This window comes from Pinus tabuliformis, chromosome 9 (assembly GCF_031772625.1).
Source record: "Pinus tabuliformis cultivar Carrire ecotype Pingquan chromosome 9, CPIR1, whole genome shotgun sequence".
In the NCBI taxonomy this organism is placed as follows: Eukaryota; Viridiplantae; Streptophyta; class Pinopsida; order Pinales; family Pinaceae; genus Pinus; species Pinus tabuliformis.
In genome coordinates this window covers 45,676,471-45,702,188 of record NC_142307.1, presented here as the reverse complement: position 1 = coordinate 45,702,188, position 25,718 = coordinate 45,676,471, and positions in this window count along the sequence as shown.

Here is a 25,718-nt window from a genome sequence, read left to right as displayed (position 1 = left end):
ATGTGGTTTATAATGTTGTTATAGAATCCTAACCACATTTTTTTATCTCTAAATTATCACTCTTAGTTTCTCTGCTCATGTATGGAACAAATATAATAACATAGAATGCAACCCTTTCTCCTCCAAGTGTCATTCTACATTGCCTGATAGCCATATAGGGGTAAGAGTTTGACCTCTTGAACCCTTAATTAGTCTTACAATTTTAGATCTTATTGAAGCATGTAGGTAGCACCATGTACATGAGTGATGGGTAATAATATCACATCCTCTCTTACCATGTTGGTAAACATTATAGGTTAACATGTGGAAGGAATAACTTTTGCATACGAGCTTTGATGGATGTGATTCTTGCACCAATGGAAAGGTATTTGAGGGTCGATTAGTGTTAGAGAATGTTGGCGTAAGTGTTACAATTTTTGACCCCTAAAAATGTTATTTGATGCCTCAAAATGGCTCTAGAAGCTTTCAAACCATAATTTTTCAATTTGGGATGTATCATGAAAATGACCCTAAAAGCTAATCCTTCTATGTTATTCCTCTCTAAATACATTGAGATGGATGGTAAATAATGTAGTGATACAATCCATATTAGTTCCTCAAATGGAATTGAGTCAATAGGAGGGGTAGATGAAATGACTTCTAGAGGTAGGCTAAAATGGGTCATAATTTTTCCAACCAGCTATGACAAACACCTTAACCATATTTTGAACTCCAAGTGCTTCTTGCAGTAAAACCCCATGAATTCTTCAACATCTTTTTTCCATTCCTAAATTTTCAACATGTGCTTCACTATATCCATTACATAAGGACACCTAGTGCAATGCTTACCTTTAAAATGTTTTTTTAACTATTCCTTCCACTTATCCTGACAAATAGTAAGATTCATCGCAATACATTATGCCTTTATTATCTCTTTTGAACATCACTTCACTATCAAGTAAACAACAAACCACCATACTTTATTTATCACTTGCACTACAAACTAAATTTTGGAACAAACATAAATAACCTAAACATAACCCCAACTCTAGCCAAAGAATCCCACACCCATTTCCTTTACTATTGGATAAGGAAATTGAATTTAGAAGATGATTAATAATATAATTTTCATCCTTATTCTAAATCAAATAAACCCATATGCACCTCAAGCTAATTTCTTTAGTAAATTACTTATTCACATACTACTCTTATTCACATACTAATTTTGTTATAATATAATATGTAAAAATCATTTTTTTCCAAATTCTTCGACATAAGTAAAAATGAAATCCTTAAATGAACTTAAAGCCAAGTTCGTGCACTAGACCAAATCTTAAAATTATTAAAATACTCCCCCAATATAATTATGGAGAATCTTTGTCTTTTAGTAGTGCTCTATAATTTTTAGTGGTGCTATCCATTTCTATGATTAAAAAAATAATTTGTCTATTTTTACTATTAAAAAATTAATTTAAATTTAATTGTGTTGATCTATTTCTACAGCCAAAAAAATAATTTAAAAATCCTACAATTTTAATTGGCTATCCATACAAATATTGGCCTTGTTAGACAACACCCTTTTAAACCTTTATTAACTGATTAGAATCCCCTACCAAATCCATAACCTTTATTAGCTAATTAAAATCCCTAATCTGAATGGATATTCAAAACCTTCTATAGCCTTTTAAGATAGAAAATAAGCCCACCTACCACGACATTGAAACGTAATGCTAATTGAATGAACTCTACCGTCACCAATAGTGATGGTGATGTCCTCTTACTATTTGATGATTAAAAATCTAGAAAAGATAGAAACGCGTTATACAAGTGCAGTTGTTCGAGGATCTATGTCTCAATTTTTATCCAACCACGTGGAAACATAGTCCGATGAAGAGAAACCTCGACTTGGCTATGCATTTACCGTTCAATGAATGCCCCTAGATTTTTCCATCTGGCCTCCACACCCTTATATATATCACAATAACTAGCCCTGGCATCTCATAATAGATCAATAGTGGCTATTCTTCTTTAGTTATTTCATCTGTTCATTATCTTCTTATTCTCAAAGTCCATATAAATTAGGTTCATTCTCTTACATAGTGTTCATTATTATATTGCGATCATGGCCGCTGTAAATGCATCAGTAATGGAGATGAATGGAGCATCGCTCCTTCAATAGAGGCCAGCGTTTACTATTTATTTTAGGGTTTAATGTTATTCCTGTGGGTTTATAATCCCTTGGGTTTTTAATATTAAACCACAATCAACCATGAGAAACCATGGTTAACCATGTTTGTTTTAAGGTTTATAATATTTATCTTAGGCTTTATATACCTTGGGTTATACTATTAATCCTTTTGGTTTTTTAGGTTTTTAGTATTAATCCCTTGTTCTTATTAGTTCCTTAGGTTTATATTATCATTCCCTTGGGTTTATTAATCTAAGGGTTTGTATTCCTAGCATATAATATTATTGATAGGGTTTATAATATTAACGAGTGTTTAATATAGATTCTTTGGGTTTATAATCCATTAGGTTTATGATATAAATTCCTCACGTTTCTATTATTAATCATAGGTTTTATATTCGTATATTTTGATATTAATCCTAGTGTTTACAATATTTATCCCTTGGGTTTGTTAATCATAAAGTTTAATATTCATCCTAGGGTTTAATATTCGCATTGTTACATTACAAAACTTGGGTTTATTACAAGGTTTATAATATTAGGACATTTTAATATTTAGTTTATAATACTAAATTTTAATATTGGCTTTATAGTTTGTGATACTAGGGCTTATAATATTAATCATAGGGTTTAATATCAATCTCTTGGGTTTATTGATCACTTGGATTTTTAATATTAATATTTTGAGTTTATTAATCACTTAGATTTATAATGTTAATCCTTCGGGCTTAAAATTATTCTTGTTACTTTATAATCTATTTAGTTTATAATATTAATCCTTTATGTATATTTAATTTCTTGGAGTTATAGTAATAATCTCTTGGGTTTATATTAATCCTAAGGTTCATAGTATTAAATTAAGGTTTATATTCTTAGGGTTTAATATTAATCCTAGCATCTAATGTTATTCCCCTCGGTTTATAATCCCTTGGGTCTTTAATATTAATCCAATGGGCTTAGTAATCCATTGGGTTTATAATATTATTCCTACGGTTTCTAGTATTAATCATAGTATTTTTATTCCTACGGTTTAATATTAAGACTATGGTTTATAATATTAATCTTAGGGTTCAATATTAATCCCTTTAGTTTATAATCCCTTGCGTTTATATTATTTATCCCTTGGGCTTATTAATCTTAGGGTTTATGTTCCTAGGATTTAATATTAATCCTAAGGTTTAATGTTATTCCCTTGGGTTTTTAATATTAATCACTTGGGTTTATAATATTAATTCCTTATGTTTAATATTATATCCATGGGTTTATAATCCCCTAGGTTTATTAGTCTCTTTCTTTTATGATATCATTCCTAGGGTTTATAATATAAATTCGAGGGTTTAATATTTTTCCTTTAGGTTTATTTTCTCTTGGGCCTATAATATTAATCCATTGGGTTTATTTTCACTCAAGTTTATAATATTAATCCTTTGGGTTTATAAAATTAAGATTTTTAATATTGGTTTTATAATATTTATAATCTCGTCGATTTATAATATTAACCCATTGAGTCTATTATTCCTAAGGGTTTATAACAATAATCACTTATGTTTATATCATTAATATTTTGGGTTTATTATTAGAGTTTATAACACTAATCTTATTTCTTGGTTTATATCATTAATATCTTTAGTTTATTATTAGAGTTTCTAATACTAATCATAGGTTTTAGGGATTTTATAATACTAGGGATTGTAATAATTGATTTAATATTAGAGTTTAATATTGTTATGTTGAAATGGTTCATAAATTTATCATTGTGTATAAAATAGATTGATAATTATATTAATATGTTATTAAACGTATATTAATCATTAAGATAACTCTGCAAGATAAATAAGTATTATTAGTAATAACCCTATATTATTATTATTATTATTATATTATATTATTGAGATAAATATATCAATGTATATGGATGTTATTGTTTACATAATTATTAATACGTACAAATAATCAATCTCTAAGAGTCACACTAACACTATATATCTAATAATTATTAATGTGATTTATTGATCTAAGGGTTCATATTCATAGGGATTAATATTATTCAAAAATGGTCAACAATAAACAACCATGTTCGACCATGATCAACCATTGTTTAACATCAATCACTTCGATTTATTATTCCCCATTCAATGATGGTTTATTATGATGTCAACCATGGTCCAACATGGAATTGTGGTAAGGATTGCCTCAATATGAAAAACAATGATGGTTAGTCATGTTTATTTTAGTGTTTATAATATTTGTCTTAAGGTTTATATACATTGGGTTTATAATATTAGTGCCTTGGGTGTAATATTATTCCCTTGGGTTCATAGTCCCTTGGGGTTTTAGTGTTAATACCTTGGGCTTATTTTTCCTTTGGGTTTATAATATGAATCTAATGCGGAAGCACTCAGCAGCAAGGAGGACTTGGTATCAGAGGGAGAAAAAGATTCTGCGGAAGGAGGTACAGTTCTTGATAAAGTATGTATGGTCTTTATATTTTGTGTAGGTAGCAGCAGAGGAAGGTGAGAAGATTGTAGAGGAAGGTGAGAAGATTGCAATAGCCTAGAGTGATTACCAAAAGACCAGATCCGGAGGAAAGGATTGGTGAGGTAAGATGCAGCAAGGAGGACTTGCTATTGCAGAGGCAGATTGCAGCTCACAAGTTGAAGTTATTACGAAGACCAGGAGAAGCATATGACCAGGAGGTCATAAATTTTTGTGCCTCGGGAGTATGATGCGGGAGCACCAGCACCAAAGCAAGCAAATGTGGACCAGAGGATCAGAACAGAGGAAAGTCTGTTTTAAAGCAGAAAAACAGAGCTAAAGCAGATTTAAAGCAGATAAATTTAAAGTAGCTTTAAAGCGGATATGTCTTGAGGAGACTTGCTATTGATAACAACCATGCATGCTTTTTGGAGAGCTTTCATTGTAGAAAAACGAGGAAAAGATATGATCAATCCTACCTAATGCATCTTCTATAAATGTAATGTGATAGGGTGTGAGAGATATCTCTGTGTTGTGAGGAAAATTGTGAGTGAAAAAATGTAGCGAGCGTGAGCTCGTTTCTAAGGCTGGAAGGCCTTAGTATGTAACTATTTTGCATAATAAATAAAAGCATGTTCTAGTGTATGTTGTGTACGAATTTGTGAATTTTGCATTGTGTTGATTTCTGTCATAGTGCCATTGTCTTTAAGAAATTGCTGACTTGTGGGTCTACGTTGGCGCATTGAAGCTGGGAGACCTGAGTCAACGATAGTTTTATTACTAGATCTAACCTGGAGTTGAAGTCAAAGTCGCCGTAGGAGGTCCAGATATTTTGCAGAACAAAAAGATTGTGGCATAGCTATTCAGTAAAAGTGCACGTGAAGCGTTTCTGGTTTTGAAAAGCTCGGGATTATAGTAATCACCGATGACTATCCAAGTTGTTGATCGAACATCCTTCACGTGGAAGCTTCATTGCCAGCGTTTATACGTATATTGAGCTAGCTATCATAGATTGCTATGGTTTGAACGCTGGATTGCCGACTATATTTAGGACCTAGGTGGCACAGATTTCGTGTATGGTGAAGTTGGGATGCTATTGATCGGTGTCTCTCTAAGGAGACAATCCTACACAGTTGGATCGCAGCAGAAGCGTGGTGCGGTGCCATGACTGGAAAATCATTTGGATAAGGCGTATTCAGTGGAAAAAAAAAACCGATATATTATTCCTTGAGCGCTCGAAGGATTGTATTATTTTTTTTTGGCTTAATGAAGATTTATGTGTTAAAAGTTTTAAAATGCTTCCGTCAGGACTTGTGGGCCCAGAAACCACGGTCCAGGATCGAATTTTATCTGGGAATTGGGATTTTGGGCATCAGTTTGGTATCAGAGCGAGAAAAAGATTCTGTGGAAGGAGGTACAGTTCTTGATAAAGTATGAAGTGGTATGGTCTTTATATTTTGTGTAGGTAGCAGCAGAGGAAGGTGAGAAGATTGCAATAGCCTAGAGCGTTTACCAAAAGACCAAGTCTAGAGGAGAGCTTGGTGAGGTAAGAGGCAGCAAGGAGGGCTTGCTGTTGCAGAGGTAGATTGCAGCTCACAAGTTAAAGTTATTACGAAGACCAGAAGCATATGACCAGGAGGTCATAAATTTTTGTGCCTCGGGAGTCTGATGCGGGAGCACTCAGCAGCAAACGTGGACCAGAGGATCAGAACAGAGGAAAGTCTGCCTTAAAGCAGAAAATTAGATTTAAAGCAGATAAAGCAGATTTAAAGCGGCTTTAAAGCGGATAAAGGATACTTATCTGTCATGCATGCAAAAAAACAAGGATAGGATCGATGCTTACAATCTAACACTCTTGTATATATATGTGTAGTGTGATAGGGGTGAGAGATATCTGTTCTGGGGAGAAATTGTGGGTGATGAAGATGTAGCCGAGCGTGAGCTTGTTCTTAAGGCTGAAATGCCTTAATTTTGTAACCGTGTTGTTTAATATATAAACCTGGGTTTAGTGTTGTTGCGTACATGTGTGTTTTATAATTACGTTCATTCCATGTTGTGAGCTTGATCGATCATCGATTGATGGCGATCAAATTATTCGGTTAACGTTATATGTGATTGTCTGTTGATGGCGTTATTGTATATGATTGTCAAGAGCTCATGAAACACTGGTTACTTTAATTTATATGAATTGCGTGATAAATTTGTTACAGAGTGTGGCGCAGAGAACCACTCCACATCGTAACACATTTAAATGGGAGCAGATATAGATAGATGGGTGTGATTATACGATGATCAGGATTCAAAGGAAGGAAAATGTTGGACCTTGCGCAACTCTCAACTTGATGCATGTAGTTGACAGTATCGATGACGTGTAATTACTCTCTCATATCTTTTGAGAGACAGCCGTCCAGTATGTTTCGAATCGTTGATTCGATTATTAAGAGTTTGACGGTATTCCAGTTTCTTTTAGACAATAGTGATTGTGAAAGAGTTTTTCTTATTAGAGCATCTTTGCAATATTATAAGAGAGTTTTGCCGATTACCTTTGATCTTTGGAAACCACGAAGAAACAACCAGTTGCTTGTTTGGGATATACTGAGAATTCAATATTTCTTATGATTTGGGTTATATATTGTGGCTGACAAATATCTTCATCTTTTAGAATGTAAGCGAACTCGGGCTGAATCATATATTCCCGTATATTTGTATTATCTGTGGTGTGGGATTTTAAAAAGCATTCAGACGTTGGTTTATGTAATAAAGGGATGGTTCGATATTTAAACACTTCCGATCGAGGTTTATACAAGAAAAAGGGATTTTGGGCAACCCCAAATTCTCATTTTCATCAGAATCCCTTGGGTTTATTATTCCTTTAGGTTTATAATATCAATCATGGTCAACCATTATCAATCATATCGAACCATGGTCAACTATGGTTGAATGTCACATTCTGACAAGGATTGTCTTGCCATGAAAATAAACCATGTTTCTTTTAGTGTTTGTAATATGTATATTGGGGTTTACCAATGTTGGATTTATAATATCAGTATCTTAGGTTTAATATTATTCCATTGGGTTCATATCCCTTGGGTTTATTATTAGGTTGGGTCTATAGTATCATTCATGGTTAGCTTTATTAATCTCTTGTGTTTGTAATATGGATTTATTGATATTTTTGATCCCTTAGGTTTTTAATATTTATCCCTTGGGTTCACTAATTCGTTGGGTTTTTAATATTAAACGGTTGGGTTTATTAGTTCCTTTGGTTTATAGTATTAATCATCAATTTGGTTTATTAATCCCTTGAGTTTAAAAAATTAATTCTAAGGGTTTATTAATTCAACCATATTTATTTTAGTATTTTTAATATTTATCTTAGGGTTCGTATACCTTGGGTTTATATTATTAGTCCATTTTGTTTAATATTATTCCCTTAGGTTCATAATCCCTTAGGGTTTTAGTATTAATCCCTTAGGTTTATTTTTCCTTTGTGTTTGTAATATCAATTGCTTGGGCTTGTTATTCGCGAGTCAAACATGGTTTATTATGATGTTGACCATGGTCCAACATGGAATTGTGATAAGGATTGTCTTAATATGAAAATCAATGATGGTCGATCATGTTTATTTTAGTGTTTATAGTATTTATCTGAGGGTTTATATACATTAGGTTTATAATATTAGTCCCTTGGGTTTAATATTATTCCATTGGGTTCATAATCCCTTGGGGTTTTAGTATTATTCCCTTCGTTTTATTATTCCTTTGGGTTTCTCATCTTAATCCCTTGGGTTTATTATTCCCTTAGGTTTATAATATCGATCATGGTCAACCATTGTCAATCATAGCCAACAATGGTCAACCATGGTTGAATGTCACATTGTGACAAGGATTGTCTCACCATGAAAATAAATCATGTTTATTTTAGTCTTTGTAATATTTATATTTGGGTTTATGAATGTTGGATTTATAATATTAGTCCCTTGGGTTTAATATTATTCCCTTGGGTTCATGATCCGTTGGAGTTTTAGTGTTAATCCCTTGGATTTATTATTCATTTGGGTTTATAATATCAATCCCTTCAGTTTATTATTCCCTAAGGTTTATAATATAAATCATGGTCAACAATGGTCAACCATGGTTGAATGTCACATTGTGACAAGGATTGTGTGACCATGAAAATAAATCATGTCTATTTTAGTCTTTGTAATATTTATATTTGGGTTTACGAATGTTGGGTCTATAATATTAGTCCCTTCAGTTTAATATTATTCCCTTGGGTTCATAATCCCTTAGGGTTTTAGTATTAATCCCTTGGGTTTATTATTCATTTGGGTTTGTAATATCAATCATGGTAAACCATTGTCAATCATAGCCAACCATCATCAACCATATTTGAATGTCGCATTGTGATAAGGATTGTCTCACCATCAAAATAAACCATGTTTATTTTATTGTTTGTAGTATTTATATTTGGGTTTACCAATGTTGAGATTATAATATTAGTCCCATGGCTTTAATATTATTCCCTTGGGTTCATAATCCCTTGGGGTTTTAGTATTAACCCCTTAGTTTTATTATTCCTTTGGGTTTATAATATCAAACCCTTGGGTTTATTATTCCCTTAGGTTTATAATATCAATCATGGTCAACCATTGTCAATCATAGCCAACCATGGTCAACCATGGTTGAATGTCACATTGTGACAATGATTGTCCCACCATGAAAATAATTCATGTTTATTTTACTCTTTGTGATATTTATGTTTAGGTTTACGAATGTTGGGTTTATAATATTAGTCCCTTGACTTTAATATTATTCCCTTGGGTTCATAATCCCTTCGGGTTTTAGTATCAATCCCTTGGGTTTATTATTCGTTTGGGTTTATAATATCAATCCCTTGGGTTTATTACTCCCTTAGGTTTATAATATCAATGATGGTCAACCATGTTTGAATGTCTCATTGTGACAAGGATTGTCTCACCATCAAAATAAGCCATGTTTATTTTAGCGTTTGTGGTATTTATATTCGGGTTTACCAATGTTGGGTTTATAATATTAGACCCATGGTTGAATGTCACATTTTAACAAAGGTTTTCTCAACATGAAAATAAACCATGTTTATTTTAGTGTTTGTAATGTTTATATTTTGGTTTACCAATGTTGTGTTAATAATATTAGTCCCTTGGGTTTAATATTATTCCCTTGGGTTTATGTTTCCCTTGGGTTCATAATATCAATCCCTTGGGTTTATTATTAATTCCCTTGCATTCATAATATCAATCCCTTGGGTTTATTATTAACTTGGTTTTAAGTATGGGGGATTTACGCAGTGCATTATATTAGATATCATTTTTGGGATTCAACTGCGTTAAGTAAGTCATTCAAACGTATAACCATTTCCATGAGAGGTAGTCGTAACTGACTAATTTCTCATGATTTTTGAATAGTTCACTTAGCACTCATTGCATCGGGTGATGCTCACAGGGGTGAAGAAGTGGGATTGAAACTAGTGAAATGTGGAGAACGAATCACGTAGCATCAATCATCACTTCCGGGGCTTGCACCCGGTAACCAGGACTTCCCAGGAGGTCACCCATCCCAGAACTCCTCTGGCTCAAGCGCGCTTAACTGTGGAGTTTTTCCCCACAATCAAGCCCACTTAGCTTGCTACCCCATTTGCAAAACCTTAGCAAGTATTGTGCCTCATGAACCATTCAAGTAGAGATCCCTTGACTCTTTTTGAATTTAAGTATGGGGGATTTACGCAGTGCATTATATTAGATATCATTTTTGGGATTCAACTGCGTTAAGTAAGTCATTCAAACGTATAACCATTTCCATGAGAGGTAGTCGTAACTGACTAATTTCTCATGATTTTTGAATAGTTCACTTAGCACTCATTGCATCGGGTGATGCTCACAGGGGTGAAGAAGTGGGATTGAAACTAGTGAAATGTGGAGAACGAATCACGTAGCATCAATCATCACTTCCGGGGCTTGCACCCGGTAACCAGGACTTCCCAGGAGGTCACCCATCCCAGAACTCCTCTGGCTCAAGCGCGCTTAACTGTGGAGTTTTTCCCCACAATCAAGCCCACTTAGCTTGCTACCCCATTTGCAAAACCTTAGCAAGTATTGTGCCTCATGAACCATTCAAGTAGAGATCCCTTGACTCTTTTTGAATTTAAGTATGGGGGATTTACGCAGTGCATTATATTAGATATCATTTTTGGGATTCAACTGCGTTAAGTAAGTCATTCAAACGTATAACCATTTCCATGAGAGGTAGTCGTAACTGACTAATTTCTCATGATTTTTGAATAGTTCACTTAGCACTCATTGCATCGGGTGATGCTCACAGGGGTGAAGAAGTGGGATTGAAACTAGTGAAATGTGGAGAACGAATCACGTAGCATCAATCATCACTTCCGGGGCTTGCACCCGGTAACCAGGACTTCCCAGGAGGTCACCCATCCCAGAACTCCTCTGGCTCAAGCGCGCTTAACTGTGGAGTTTTTCCCCACAATCAAGCCCACTTAGCTTGCTACCCCATTTGCAAAACCTTAGCAAGTATTGTGCCTCATGAACCATTCAAGTAGAGATCCCTTGACTCTTTTTGAATTTAAGTATGGGGGATTTACGCAGTGCATTATATTAGATATCATTTTTGGGATTCAACTGCGTTAAGTAAGTCATTCAAACGTATAACCATTTCCATGAGAGGTAGTCGTAACTGACTAATTTCTCATGATTTTTGAATAGTTCACTTAGCACTCATTGCATCGGGTGATGCTCACAGGGGTGAAGAAGTGGGATTGAAACTAGTGAAATGTGGAGAACGAATCACGTAGCATCAATCATCACTTCCGGGGCTTGCACCCGGTAACCAGGACTTCCCAGGAGGTCACCCATCCCAGAACTCCTCTGGCTCAAGCGCGCTTAACTGTGGAGTTTTTCCCCACAATCAAGCCCACTTAGCTTGCTACCCCATTTGCAAAACCTTAGCAAGTATTGTGCCTCATGAACCATTCAAGTAGAGATCCCTTGACTCTTTTTGAATTTAAGTATGGGGGATTTACGCAGTGCATTATATTAGATATCATTTTTGGGATTCAACTGCGTTAAGTAAGTCATTCAAACGTATAACCATTTCCATGAGAGGTAGTCGTAACTGACTAATTTCTCATGATTTTTGAATAGTTCACTTAGCACTCATTGCATCGGGTGATGCTCACAGGGGTGAAGAAGTGGGATTGAAACTAGTGAAATGTGGAGAACGAATCACGTAGCATCAATCATCACTTCCGGGGCTTGCACCCGGTAACCAGGACTTCCCAGGAGGTCACCCATCCCAGAACTCCTCTGGCTCAAGCGCGCTTAACTGTGGAGTTTTTCCCCACAATCAAGCCCACTTAGCTTGCTACCCCATTTGCAAAACCTTAGCAAGTATTGTGCCTCATGAACCATTCAAGTAGAGATCCCTTGACTCTTTTTGAATTTAAGTATGGGGGATTTACGCAGTGCATTATATTAGATATCATTTTTGGGATTCAACTGCGTTAAGTAAGTCATTCAAACGTATAACCATTTCCATGAGAGGTAGTCGTAACTGACTAATTTCTCATGATTTTTGAATAGTTCACTTAGCACTCATTGCATCGGGTGATGCTCACAGGGGTGAAGAAGTGGGATTGAAACTAGTGAAATGTGGAGAACGAATCACGTAGCATCAATCATCACTTCCGGGGCTTGCACCCGGTAACCAGGACTTCCCAGGAGGTCACCCATCCCAGAACTCCTCTGGCTCAAGCGCGCTTAACTGTGGAGTTTTTCCCCACAATCAAGCCCACTTAGCTTGCTACCCCATTTGCAAAACCTTAGCAAGTATTGTGCCTCATGAACCATTCAAGTAGAGATCCCTTGACTCTTTTTGAATTTAAGTATGGGGGATTTACGCAGTGCATTATATTAGATATCATTTTTGGGATTCAACTGCGTTAAGTAAGTCATTCAAACGTATAACCATTTCCATGAGAGGTAGTCGTAACTGACTAATTTCTCATGATTTTTGAAATATCAATCATGGTCAACCATAACCAACCATTGTCAATTGCGGTCAATCGTGGTCTAATTTCACATTATGAAAGAAATTGTCTCCACTTAGGATTTATATACCTTGGCTTTTCAATATTAACCCCTTGAGTTTAATATTATTCCCTTAGGTTCATAATCCCTTGGGGTTTTGGTATTAATCCCTTGGGTTTATTTTTCCTTTGGGTTTATAATATCGATCTCTTGGGTTTATTATTCTGCAATCAACCATGGTTTATTATGAAGTCAACCATAGTCAACCATAGTGAACCATAGTCCAACATGGAATTGTGATAAGGATTGTCTAGATATGAAAATCAATGATTGTCTATCATGTTTATTTTCGTGTTTATAGTATTTATCTTAGAGTTTATATACATTGGGTTTATAATATTAGTCCCTTGGGTTTAATATTATTCCATGGGGTTCATAATCCCTTGGGGTTTTATTATTAACCCCTCCACTTTATTATTCTTTTGGGTTTATAATATCAATCGCTTCGGTTTATTATTCCCTTAGGTTTATAATATCGATCATGGTGAACCATTGACAATCATAGCCAACCATGGTTAGCCATAGTTAAATGTCACATTGTGACAAGGATTGTCTCAAAATCAAAATAAACCATGTTTATTTTAGTATTTCTAATATTTATATTAGGGTTTACCAATGTTGGGTTTATAATATTAGTCCCTTGGGTTTAATATTATTTCCTTGTGTTCATAATCCCTTTGGTTTATAATATTAAACGATTGTGTTTATTAGTTCCTTGGGTAATAATAATAATAATAATATATTATTATTATTATTATATAATATATTATTATTATTATTATATAATATATTTATTATAATATTATTATAATAATAATATTATATATTATTATTACCCAATGGATTAATACTAAAATCCCAAGGGATTATGATCCCGAGGGAATAATATTAAACAAAAGGGACTAATATTATAAACCCAACATATACAAACCCTAAGATAAATATTAAAAATACTAAAATAAACATGGTTGAATTAATAAAGCCTAAGAATGATAATAATAATAATAATAATAATAATAATAATAATAATAATAATAATTATTACTATTATTATTATTATTATTATTATTATTATTATTATTATTATTAGCTTATATTATTATAATAATATTAATATAATAATATTAATATAATAATCATAAATAGTTGATCTTTAAAAAATTACACATAATAATTCCCTTATCACAATTTTGATTATTATTGGATCATGGTTGTTATTATGACTTAATATTATTATTATTATTATAATTCAATATAATTGTGATTAGTATTATTATTAAAAATATAATAGTAATTACATTATTATATTATTATAATAATATAATGATAATCTAATATTATTATGCCTTTATATTATTATAATAATAATAATATAATAATCATATAATAATATATATAAATAATATGGTTTTTATTCTTTATATAGTTATTAATAATCATAAATAGTTGGTGTTAAAAAAAATACCCATAATAATTATTAATGTAGTTGATATAAGTTTATCAGTGTATATCAACCACATTGGAAGATGTGGTTGTATATATGTTTCATATACGCCTATCGACGTATATATAAACCACATTAGTAAATGTGGTTGTGCTAGTATGTATCACAATAACAAGCCCTGGAGTCTCATAATAGATCAATAGTGGCTATTCTTCTTTAGTTATTTCATCTCTTCATTATCTTCTTTTTGTCAAAGTCCATATAAATTCGGTTCGTTCTCATACATAGTGTTCATTATTATATTACAATCATGGCTGCTATAAATGCATAAGCAATGGCAATGAATAGAGTATTGCTCCTACAATGGAGGTCAGCAGAGAGGTCAACAACCAGCAGGCAGCTTCGAGTAAAATCCATGATAGGGATTAGTAATTTTGTAGTTGTTTCTGTATCCACGAATAGAAGGTTTTACGTTATTCTGTAAGGTTTTATGTTATTCTATATATAAATTAATTTAGGTCATGTGGATCCAAAACCGAAGGAGTCAAGGCAATCACCTTCTACCCCTCCTAAGACAATAAGTGATATCTTGTCCGAAATGTTGACCCCAGGTGTTTGGTCCAAGGTATTGCTTCTAAGTGGTTTTAAACCATGGTATTGAGTAAGGCCTAAGACTATAAAAGGAGGAAGATATCATTAGGCAAAGGAACTCAAGTATTGAATATCTAATGAAGAGCAAGATCTAGAATACTGGTCATTGGGTTATGGTGCATAGCTAGATCTGAATCAAGGAGGAACCTAAGTGCTTGAAGGAGGATAAGTTCTATTGATGGGTCAAGATATTAAGGCTTGAAGAGAAGTATCTTTGTGTGGTTTTGATCTTTTATCTAAATAATTGGCGTATGTTATAATCCGTAAATCTGATGATCTGGGTATAACTAATGTCTTAATAGTTGTAAAGGTTGAATCATCTTTTATAGATCTGTACGCAGGTTCAATATAGCAAAGGCGTGTATACATGATGGTTCGGCATTTCAAATCTGCGTATACGCAGGTCCACCTTGAGAAACGTGCGTATGCACATAGGTTTGACACAATGAAGTAGCATACGCCTCATAAAATATGTTTTAGCTACTTTTGTTTTACTGTTGCAGTGTTCTAGGTTTTGGATTGGGTTCTCGTTATTGTTACTGTATTCTAGTTACAACATTCAGAAAAGTGATTGTTTGATTCAGTTTTGGTTTGTGCAAAGGAGATTGGTTGATGCAGATATATTTGATGTTTGATTGATGTTATTGATTGATCTAGTCTGAAAATTTATGAAACATGGTCCTTGGAAGAAAAGAGAAGGTTGTAGCCTTCTATAGGTCAGCACCTACGTACTAGTAAACACATTAGCTAGTACAAAATCTAGGGGGTTGTAGCTCCCTTCCAGGAGAAGCTGGAGAATGAGAGAAGGTTGTAGCATTCTACAGGTAGACATCTGTGTACTGGTATAAGACTACACCAGTACGAATTTGTAAAAAAATAAGTTTCTTATAAAAGAAAGATAGAGACAATTACAGCAAGTGGTTTTCACCCACATTGGGTTTCCACCTTATATCTTATGTTCATATGTGTGATTGTCTGTTCTGTTTATTGCACTTGATTACTGTCTATATGGTTTTGATACACAGATTAAAGATCAACTAACTAAATATAAGTGTTCAGGGTATATGCTGGTTGCTCTAAACACAGTTGTGTATACACACAAGTTACATTAACAGAAGTAGCGTATATAAATTTGTTTATGGAAATGCAATATCGTTAAATTGCTAATTTTGATTCACCCCACACCCCCCTCTCAGTATTATTTCTAACAATTGGGATCAGAGCAGGTCCTTCAGAAAGAGCTTGATCGCTTGAAGGAAGATCTATCATCATGGGCAGCTACGAAAGAGACGGATCCATTAGACCACCAATCTTTGATGGGAGCAAATTCGTCTATTGGAAGGTAAGAACCACAACCTATCTTCAATATCTTGGAACAAATGTTTGGGAAATCATGGAAGGAGGATATACAATTCCATCAGCAATTCCTACAGATACGACAGGTAAAAAGCAGTATGAAACAAATTCCAAGGCTATCAATACACTATTGGGGAGTTTGTCACAATCAGAATTTGTCAAGGTTATGCAGCTAAAAACCGCAAAAGAAATATGGGACAAGATTGTTCTAAGCTATGAAGGAGACAATCAGGTAAAACATGCAAAACTACAATCTCTCAAAATTCAATATGAAACTCTCAAAATGCACAATGATGAAAGTATAGCTCATTACTTCCTACATATAGATGAGATTGTTAGTCACATGAAAAACTTGGGTGAAGAGATAAAATAAATTACTTTAGTTGAAAAAGTTTTAAGATCGTTGTCCTCTAAGTTTGAATCAAAAGTTTCTGCCATAGAAGAAAAGCAGGATCTTCAGAGCATGACTATGACACAGCTGCACAAAATCCTAACTACTGTTGAAATGAGAAAGGGAGGTTCATCAGATATAAGAGAAGCCACATTCAAGGCTTCAGGAAGAGAAGAGCTCAATGAATCGGGACACTTTTCAGAAGGAGAGGAAGAAGCAAACTTTGTAAAGAACCTTCAACGTGGTTTTGGAAGATTCATAGGTAAACTACCATTCAAATGCTTTGCTTGTGGAAGAGTCGGTCATTATGCAGCCAAATGTCCTCATAATTATAAGCTTGATAAAGGTAAGGAACCGACAAAATGGAATAGAAAACAGAAGCTAAGTAAGAAAAGCTACTATACACATGAAGATAGCGATGGTCTATCAAATAGTGATGAAGATGAACATGGTAATGACTATAGAATTTTGATGGATTTTGAAGATGATGATTTCTTGGATGCTTTAGATGAAGATGGTCTCTATGAAGAAATTTCTAAACTTAAAATATGTTTAGAAGAAAAGAGTATGATTATAGATACTCTGACATTCCAACTTGCAGAAAAGGAAAAACACAATGAAAAGTTAGAATGTGAAATTGTGGGTCTAAGAAAAGATATTGAGAAAACAAAAGCTCTCAATCTTAGATTTGCTAAAGGATCAGAAAATTTAGATATACTGAAGAAGCATCTCAAGCACAGAAGCCATCAACCTCCAAAAGCTATCTTGATGCAGCAAGCATAAGTTAATGGGTTGACAATCGTTAGCAAAGGCTTAAAGCAGATCACCAGGTAAATCGGGTTCAATCTACTTCAAGGATGAACAGAAGCTATAACCAACCATAGGTAAATCATTCTCAATTTGCTTCAAGAATGAATGTCAATGGAAACTACAATCACCAAATTAGTAGATTTGATAATCGCAGGAATTTCTTTAATGGCTATTGTTTTTCATGTCATAACTTTGGACACAAAGCTGCTCAATGTGTTGCTTACAAGACCATCATGACTAGAGAAGCACGAAATCAAAGGGATGTGACTGGGATCATGAATAGGACCTACAATAACTTTTCTGCTCTTGAAAATGAAATAGAATTCTCTATCTATAACAAATTTGGTAATGAAGATTCTGAATGCAGGATAATTTCGACAAACATCTCAGAAGGGGCAAGCTTCATTGAAAAAGAACCCTAAGGACAAGTGAATGCGGTCTTATCCTGGTCTTCTAGGTAGATCTGGATTTAGTTATAATCGACACAAATTCTCCACTTACCATTTTTCTTGGGAACTAAAACTAAAGGAGAGACCCACTCACTATCGGAGAGAAGGTAAATGAATCCTGCATCTAGCAGTTTTTGCAGTTCTTCTTTGACTATATCTTTAAGACCTAGATCCATCCTCCTTTGTGGTTGTCGGATCAGCTTGCAACCTTCTTTGGTGTATATGTGGTGAGTACACACTGAGGGGTGTACTCCCTTCATTTCCTTGTAAGTCCAAGCGAAGGCTTCTAGATTTTCCTTTAACATGTTGCATAGCTTCTCTTCTTCGAGAGTAGAAAGAGATGGATTGATTTCCAAAGTTCTCTATGGGCTGAATTCAATGGTTTTGATAGGAAGTGGGTTGGAATCGGCCAAGAATAAGTCAATTGGATGATTATTATGGGTTTCCTTTACTGCTTCTTCTAAGGGTAATGAACCGGGAGTTGGTCTTTGGAGTAGGTGTTTAATCAAGTAATCCTCATCTTGTTTTCCTACTCCCATGGTTGCTTCTAAAGCATAAAATTGAGTGGAATAAACTTCATCTTGTTTGTCCTCCTCCAACCATAAAGGTAAGTCATGCTCTAGAGAAGGTTGAGCAGGAGGGTATAGGACTAACTGCTTATACATATGGCCATTCCTGATGGTCATATTCCCAGCTCTGCAGCTAATGTTTACATTAGTAGTGCCCAACCATGGCCTCCCAAGGATGAGAGGGTAACTCCCAAGCATCAATGGAGACCATCACATCCTCCACAATTCCCTCAGGGGTTACTGTGGAATGGTCTGCAAGTTGCAGAACTGTTGTGGTCTTCCTCAATAAACCTTGGAGGTTGAGCTTGAGCATGGTTTGCTTGGTCATCACATTAATGGTAGCCCCAAGATCGATCAAAGTGTGTGGGACAATGGTGTCATTGATGTGCACATCTACTACAAGGCTTCTAGGGTCCAAATATTTTGGACAGATTACCTGCCCCAGCATTAAGTCGGATAACTTCCCAATGACATTAATGGTAGGGGCATCCCTTTTTCACCTCCCTGGATGCTTGAAGCACTTCCTCTTAATCAAATTAAAGTAAATGGGGACATATTTTATTGCCTCAAGAAGTGGGATCTTTACACATAGATTTTTCAATTATCCCAAAAGTTCAGTCTCTTTTGGGGTAGGCTGGAGTAGTTGGGCTAATCTCTCAGGAAAGGGTTGATTTACTTTAAGGTTTATTTCCTCTCTTTCTTCCTCAACCTCCCTAGGTGGATGTGGAGTTTGGTTATATGGGAGAACTCTCCCAGATCTCAGGTTAATATCCTGGATTTCCACAGCATAAGTTGGATATGATGTCTCTCCACTGCATACTTGCTAAGCCTGCCTATTTTTTGGATTCGAATTTCATTGGGCAGGCATTTGGGGTTGTTTGGGTGGAGTAGAGTGTAGGAGTTGTGGTTGGGCAGGTGGTGGAGGCAATAAAGCTGGAGAATTGTTGTATTGGGGCCTCCACCCCTGGAGTGGTGTATTCCATTGAGGTTGTGGCAGAGAATAAGGTTGAAATGACTAACCAACTAGCTGGGAGTGATACTGAGTTGCATAGGACCAAGGAGGGGGTGTAGACCGGGAAGGATGAGCAAGGGGTCCCCAGGAAGGTATGGTTGTGGTTTGGTTTGGGTTGTAATATGCATGGGGCAACCCTTGCATGCATTGCTGGTATGGTCTAGGCCCACGAGGTCTCCTTTGGTTAATGTAACAAAGCTTCTCAGTGACCCCTTCAGCTCCTTGATATACAGATTTAAGTCTAGATAAAGAAGGGCACTTGCAGTGGAGTGGTTTTCTTCATGGACAAAGAAAATTTCAATATATTTCAATGGACTTTCATTCCTGGGATGCCTACTGGTGCATCTAGGACAAAAAATGGCAAATGTTCTCTATGTTTCCTCCTATTTCCTCTTAATATTCATGGTGTCCATTTGCAAGGCAAGGGTTTGAAGCATCTCACTTTTGAAATCTTCCATTGTGTTTCCAATTTCACCCTTGATGGATGAGTTGGAAGATGATGTATTAGCCATAGGTTGACTACCCCTACCCTTTTTCCTGATTTCCCTAGAATGGTTTCTAAAGACAGTCTTGATATCCTCATAGGGTAATTGGTAGATATCTCCTCCTACTAATAAATGTAAGGTATCCAGAAGATCTTCTCTTACTCCCCTAAGCAGGACCTGCTTTAGTGACTTAGGTTCAAGTGTGCACCTGGCCCTTTTGTCACTAAGCTGGGATCTTTCTTCATAATCCTCTAAGGATTCATCATTTCCTATGGTCATCCTGAAAATTTCTTCTTTAGTATCCTTTGACCAATAGTAGTCCCGATATTTGTTGTTAAATGCCTACTGCATCTAAGCCCAACTTGTGATGCTATCTCCAGGTAAACCCATGAACCAGCGCAATGTTGCATCCTTGAGGGTAGATGGAAATAGTTTTGACTTTTGCTCATCATCTATATAGTCATAGGTTTGGCATATAACAACGAACTCAAATAGGAAGGTGTCGTGGTTCTCTGTGTTTAGGCCATGGAAATGAGGTAGGGTAGAGGGGCTTATATTTTTCATCTTAGTGTTCCCACTGGTTTCCCTGATGGGGAAGGCACCCTCAACTCTCTCAATTCCTTCTATCATTTCGGTTTTCAGCCATTAGTTTAGTGGGAATGGGTTCCTCTTCCTCTTATTCCCCTGTAGGTTCTTAAAATATGTCATGTTTCTCATATAAGGGTTCCTCCAGTTCACAGCCACCGATGAAGAGATAAGGTTGGTTTTTGGATGCAGTGGGGGAATTTGGAAAAAATTTCCCTAAGTTGTCCCTATTCCTACGAGGCATGAAAGGAAATATGTTTTCTTTGGTTTAGTATTTTTAAACTTGGAAAGTACTTGCAGAATTGGAATTGTTGATTTAATGAAAATTACTGATAGAATCAAAAACTTAATTACTGAATTGAAATCTTACTTGCAAAATGGAAGAGAATGCAGGCAATGTAAAATGAAAGAAAGGAAACAACTAGATTAATTTTACAGAAATAAACTAATGGTAGAATATTGAAGGTAAGAAATAGAGGAAAAGAAAGAAGTAACCACATTCTACTCAAACACCTCCCCAGAAATGGTGCCAAAAAGTGATGATCTCCAATATTGCAACAAGGATGCTCCAACTCTTGGCCTACCAGCTTTACTTATCAACCTAGGGTTCATACAAACTTGGAGGTGACAATGTTGTATGCATAAGTAAAACTAATGGTTCTACCTATTGTCACTATTCAGCTGGCGAGAGACCACTGGGGTTCCAAGATAGACTTCTGTAGAGTCAGAAGAAGATTTATTCTTTGATGGAAGAAAGGTAAATCTACTATAAGAGAGTTACTCTACTGGAGTAATGGAGAAGGGCAACATGTAATGCTAAACCACACCATACCATAATTAACCATTTGAGAAGCTATTCTAAGCAAAATTGCTAAATACACATAAAACAAATGCTACTATCTAAGTTGCAGAAGTCAGAAGCATCAAACAAGACTAATGTGTAATTAAAGAAACTAATCTAAATTTGTCTTCACTTTTTTGGTGTTTTTATGCAAAATCAAGTATGAAAACTAACTGTCCTTGTGGGTGTGACAGGTGGATTAAGGGTGTTTTAGGATGGTTAGAAGGCTTATGAAGTGGTTGGATGGTGTGGAGGGTTCCTAGGAGGATTTTGGTGACCTCCTAAAGGTTTTCCATCAATTCAGCCTCAAAACAGGTTGTTTTAGGAAAACCTACAGGATGTACTAGAAACCTACAGGATGATCTTGTAGGAATTACAGAAAACCTACAAGATACAGCCAAGAGCTAAATGTGAGGTTTTGGAGGTTTTGGGAGGCTTAGGAATGGTGTGTGATGGGTGGAATGGAGTGTTAGAAGGTCTAGGAGCACTCAAGAGTCAATATCCAAGATGATAGATGGCTAGATTCGCTCAATGTGTTTGGGAGAATTTGAATGAAAAATGATGAAAAGATAGTGAGGCTGATGGTGAAAACAAAGGATGGATAAGGCGGATGAAGTGGAAGGTGGCTACTAGCTATGAAGTCTTAGTCTCCTCCTGAAGCACCTGCCCTGCATAAAACATGTGTGTCTCCCAAAAAGTTATGCAAAAGATACATTTTCATAAACTAGAAAAACATAACTAATCAATCAACTGTGTATATTATGCATGAATTTCTGAAGAGAATGAAAGCATGAGTGATATCTACTAAAAAAATGGAGCTAGAAAAGATGACAATCAAATCTATCTTGAAACATTAACCAAATACTAAAAGACAACAAACTCCAAAGCTCACAAAAGAACTAGAAATCTGTGTTTTTTGGGTTGCTTAAGGGTCCCTTCCTCAATTCATGGTCCCAAAGGGAGGAAGTGAGATCGAGACACCTGCTAACAACCTTGTGGTGATCCTTTTTCTCCTTGCTAACCTTATACTTTAAATAAGGCACAAATGGAAGCAAACTATCACACAACCAATATAAGCTACACTACTTGAAATGGAAATGTGTCTAATAAGCAAATGAAAAATTAAGTTATGAATCTACACTAAACATACATGTACAATCAAGACGATCCTTGGCTGCTAGGGTTGGTCCCTAACCCAAGAGATTCATCCCTCTGTGTTAACTCAGTGCTGGCTCAAAACAAAACTCATTCTTATTACCAAAACAACAAATTACATCAACAAAACTGTGACAAGTTTTGCAGCTCGAAAATAAAGTAGAGTTTTACAATAAAATTATGAATCCTACTGAGGTATAAGGCCTCTTTACTTATACATCTGAAGTCCACAATGACTTCCTTAAAATTAGGGAGGCTCGGCTCCCAAACTTGATATAAACTGGTGCTTTGTCTCTCACTTTCTCTACTGCCACCTAGTCCTCATGATTTGGTTGTTTGCACTACGAGCTGAATCTGGAGAAATATTCAAATGGAGGGGTAGTAAATGAGGAGTATTTACCTTCTATAATATGTATCCCTTGTCCCATTCTAGTTTTGATGTTGATCTTTGCCAAAATTCCTTGATTTTCTCCTTTAATCCTGCATTAATGCATATTAGACCACAAAGCATAATATCCAACTCTAACTAACCTCATAAACAAAATATAATAAAAAGCATGTAATACGTTATGAGAAAAGTTGGTTTGACTAAGCGAGGAGGTGAATTAAGGCCCATATAATTGCCAAATGATGAGGCTCATCACTATTGATTAGCTAGAAATGCATAAGCAAACCTGTGAGATGATCTTGTCCACTCTAACAAGTACCGCTATGAGTTTGTTTAAAATGCAGGTGGCTTTATGAAATGCGCAATCCCAGTTGAAGATGGAAAAGGTTTCGTTTTAATAAAAAATTAACAGAATTAAGTCCTTGGAAGATTTAGTGGTGAAAATTGGGTATGATCCGTCAGATGTGAAAGAAGTAGAAGAGATTATTAAAAAGAAGGAGGTTGATATAGAAGACTTGAGAAAATAGCTCAAAATTCCTGCAACACAGGATCCATTGACTAAAGATATAGAGAAAATGGAGAGTCAGAAGGTAGAAATGATGAAATTGATAATCGAGCAGTCACTCCAAATAAAACAAATGGAAACAGAGATGGAGAATATGGTACAAGAAAAGGATAAAGCAGCACAGTTGGCCACCACCACTATGGGGGTTTTCCCTCTTACAACTATTCCCACACCTACTCCAGCAGCTACCAATACAGGGACAGGAAGCAATGCAGAAAAACTAACAAAATCCATGGAGAGCATGAACCCTCAGACAGAGGAAATCAAGAGATTGGAAACTCAAGTCAATGTTTTGCAAGACCATATTAAAAGAGCTGAGAGTGCACATTCAGTATAAATGCAGAGGGCACGAACATTAATTGAAAATTTGCAGAAATAAAAAATGGAGTCTTCAATTGGTAACACTCTGGGAAGGGTAAAGGAAATCATTTGGAAAAATACCATTTGGGGTATGAATGAAATTTGGCCCAGAATCAAAATAATATTTGATCAGAAGGAGCTAGTTGAAAAAGCTAAAGAGGCTATTTCAATACCTAACCAAGAGTTGGGAGACATGCCAACAACAGCCAGCATAATCATCAAATTTGTAAATTCAAAGAACAGGTATGAGTTGTAAGTGTTGGGAGTAGGAGATAGAAAAATAACTATCTCACAGGTGAAAGTAAATAGGTTTTCAATAGAATTGAACCTTTGACACAAAATGGTCTCCCTTCTTTATTTGTCATTAATGATAAACTCATGACTAGAGAATATTATGTCAAGAGGCTAAAAGACATCGGAAAGGATGTTTTCAACCTCTCTAATATCAGAGGTAGCATGACAGGAAAAGCAATGTTGGATGCTATCAGAATCCAATTTTCATTGTACATGAATTGAAGCACATTTTTACAGTGAAGCCCACTTTTGCATGGTACACAGAAGTAGATGAGATATACCACAAGATGATTAAGGTTAAAATCCCATATGAAGACGAGTGGAGTGAACTATGTGACTACCAGGAGGAACAAGACAAGTAAGATTGAAGAGCTAGCACATAACTAAGTAAGCACCCAGTCGAGTCAGCAAAGCCAACACAATTTATTAAAGAATAGCCAAATCAGCCACTATAGTAGAATTGATTACCCACCAACGACATTCAGGAAAAAAGGGGCCAGGTGTCGAAGTTATTTTATCATGGCCACTTTGTAGTCACACTAGTAAAATTTATATTCTTTTGTAATTAATAACAGATTGCCAAATGTATATGACAATTGTTATAGATTATAGTTAAATACTTCATGCATTGGAAGTATTAGGGGTTGGACCTGAGTAATTGTAAAAAACTTCCTTTTAGAGCACTGTAATTTTGGAGCTGGAGCATCAATAATAAAGGACCATTTGCAAGATACTGGAGCTATTTTTATCTAGTGATGTTTTTCTTTCTGTGTTTAAATGTTTCTTTGTTTCCTTCATTGTGTATCATTGAAATATTTTTGTAAAAAAGAAATTTTAGAATAAGATATGTCATTGGAGCACCTTATTTATATCTATGTTTAGTATATAAATTTTTTCCTCTGAGGTTTGGTTAAGAAATACTTAATTTCTTTTTAACCACTACTGAGTTCACCATTTTTCCATCTCATTCTTCATTTTTCTTTAAGAACTAGTAAACATAGTTAGCTAGCCTTGTGAATGCTCTAAAAGAAATGATGCTACAATCCAGTCTTTTGACTCCATATCCCAATGGAAAATATTTGAACACAATCTACCCCAACCAACCAAACAATCAATCTCTTATCACTATAGCTAGCCTAAAACATTAGATACTAGAAAGAAATTCAAATATCAAAATATCCAAAGAGAGCCCTCTCTGAGACTAGGATGGCTAGATCCTAGACTCCAAAGTGGTTTGATGTTCCTTTATGATTATTTTTCTTGCCAATATTAAAAATCATAGAGTGATAACACCACCTATCCTTCCTGCATAAGGACTCCACCAAGTCCTCTCTTTCAAACATCTGTACATACTACAAACTCCTTACCTTGATCTGCAATCATTAACACTAGAGCATGTATCAACAACTTCTTAAGCTGCTAAAAAAAAGCCTCACACTCCTCTTTCCACTCAAAATTCTTACCATTCCTCTACAATGATGTAATAGGATAAGCAATCTACGAGAAGTTCTTGATGAACCTCCTGCAATTGTTGGCATTATGATACAAGTGTTGTCCTTGATGGCAACTCACTCAGA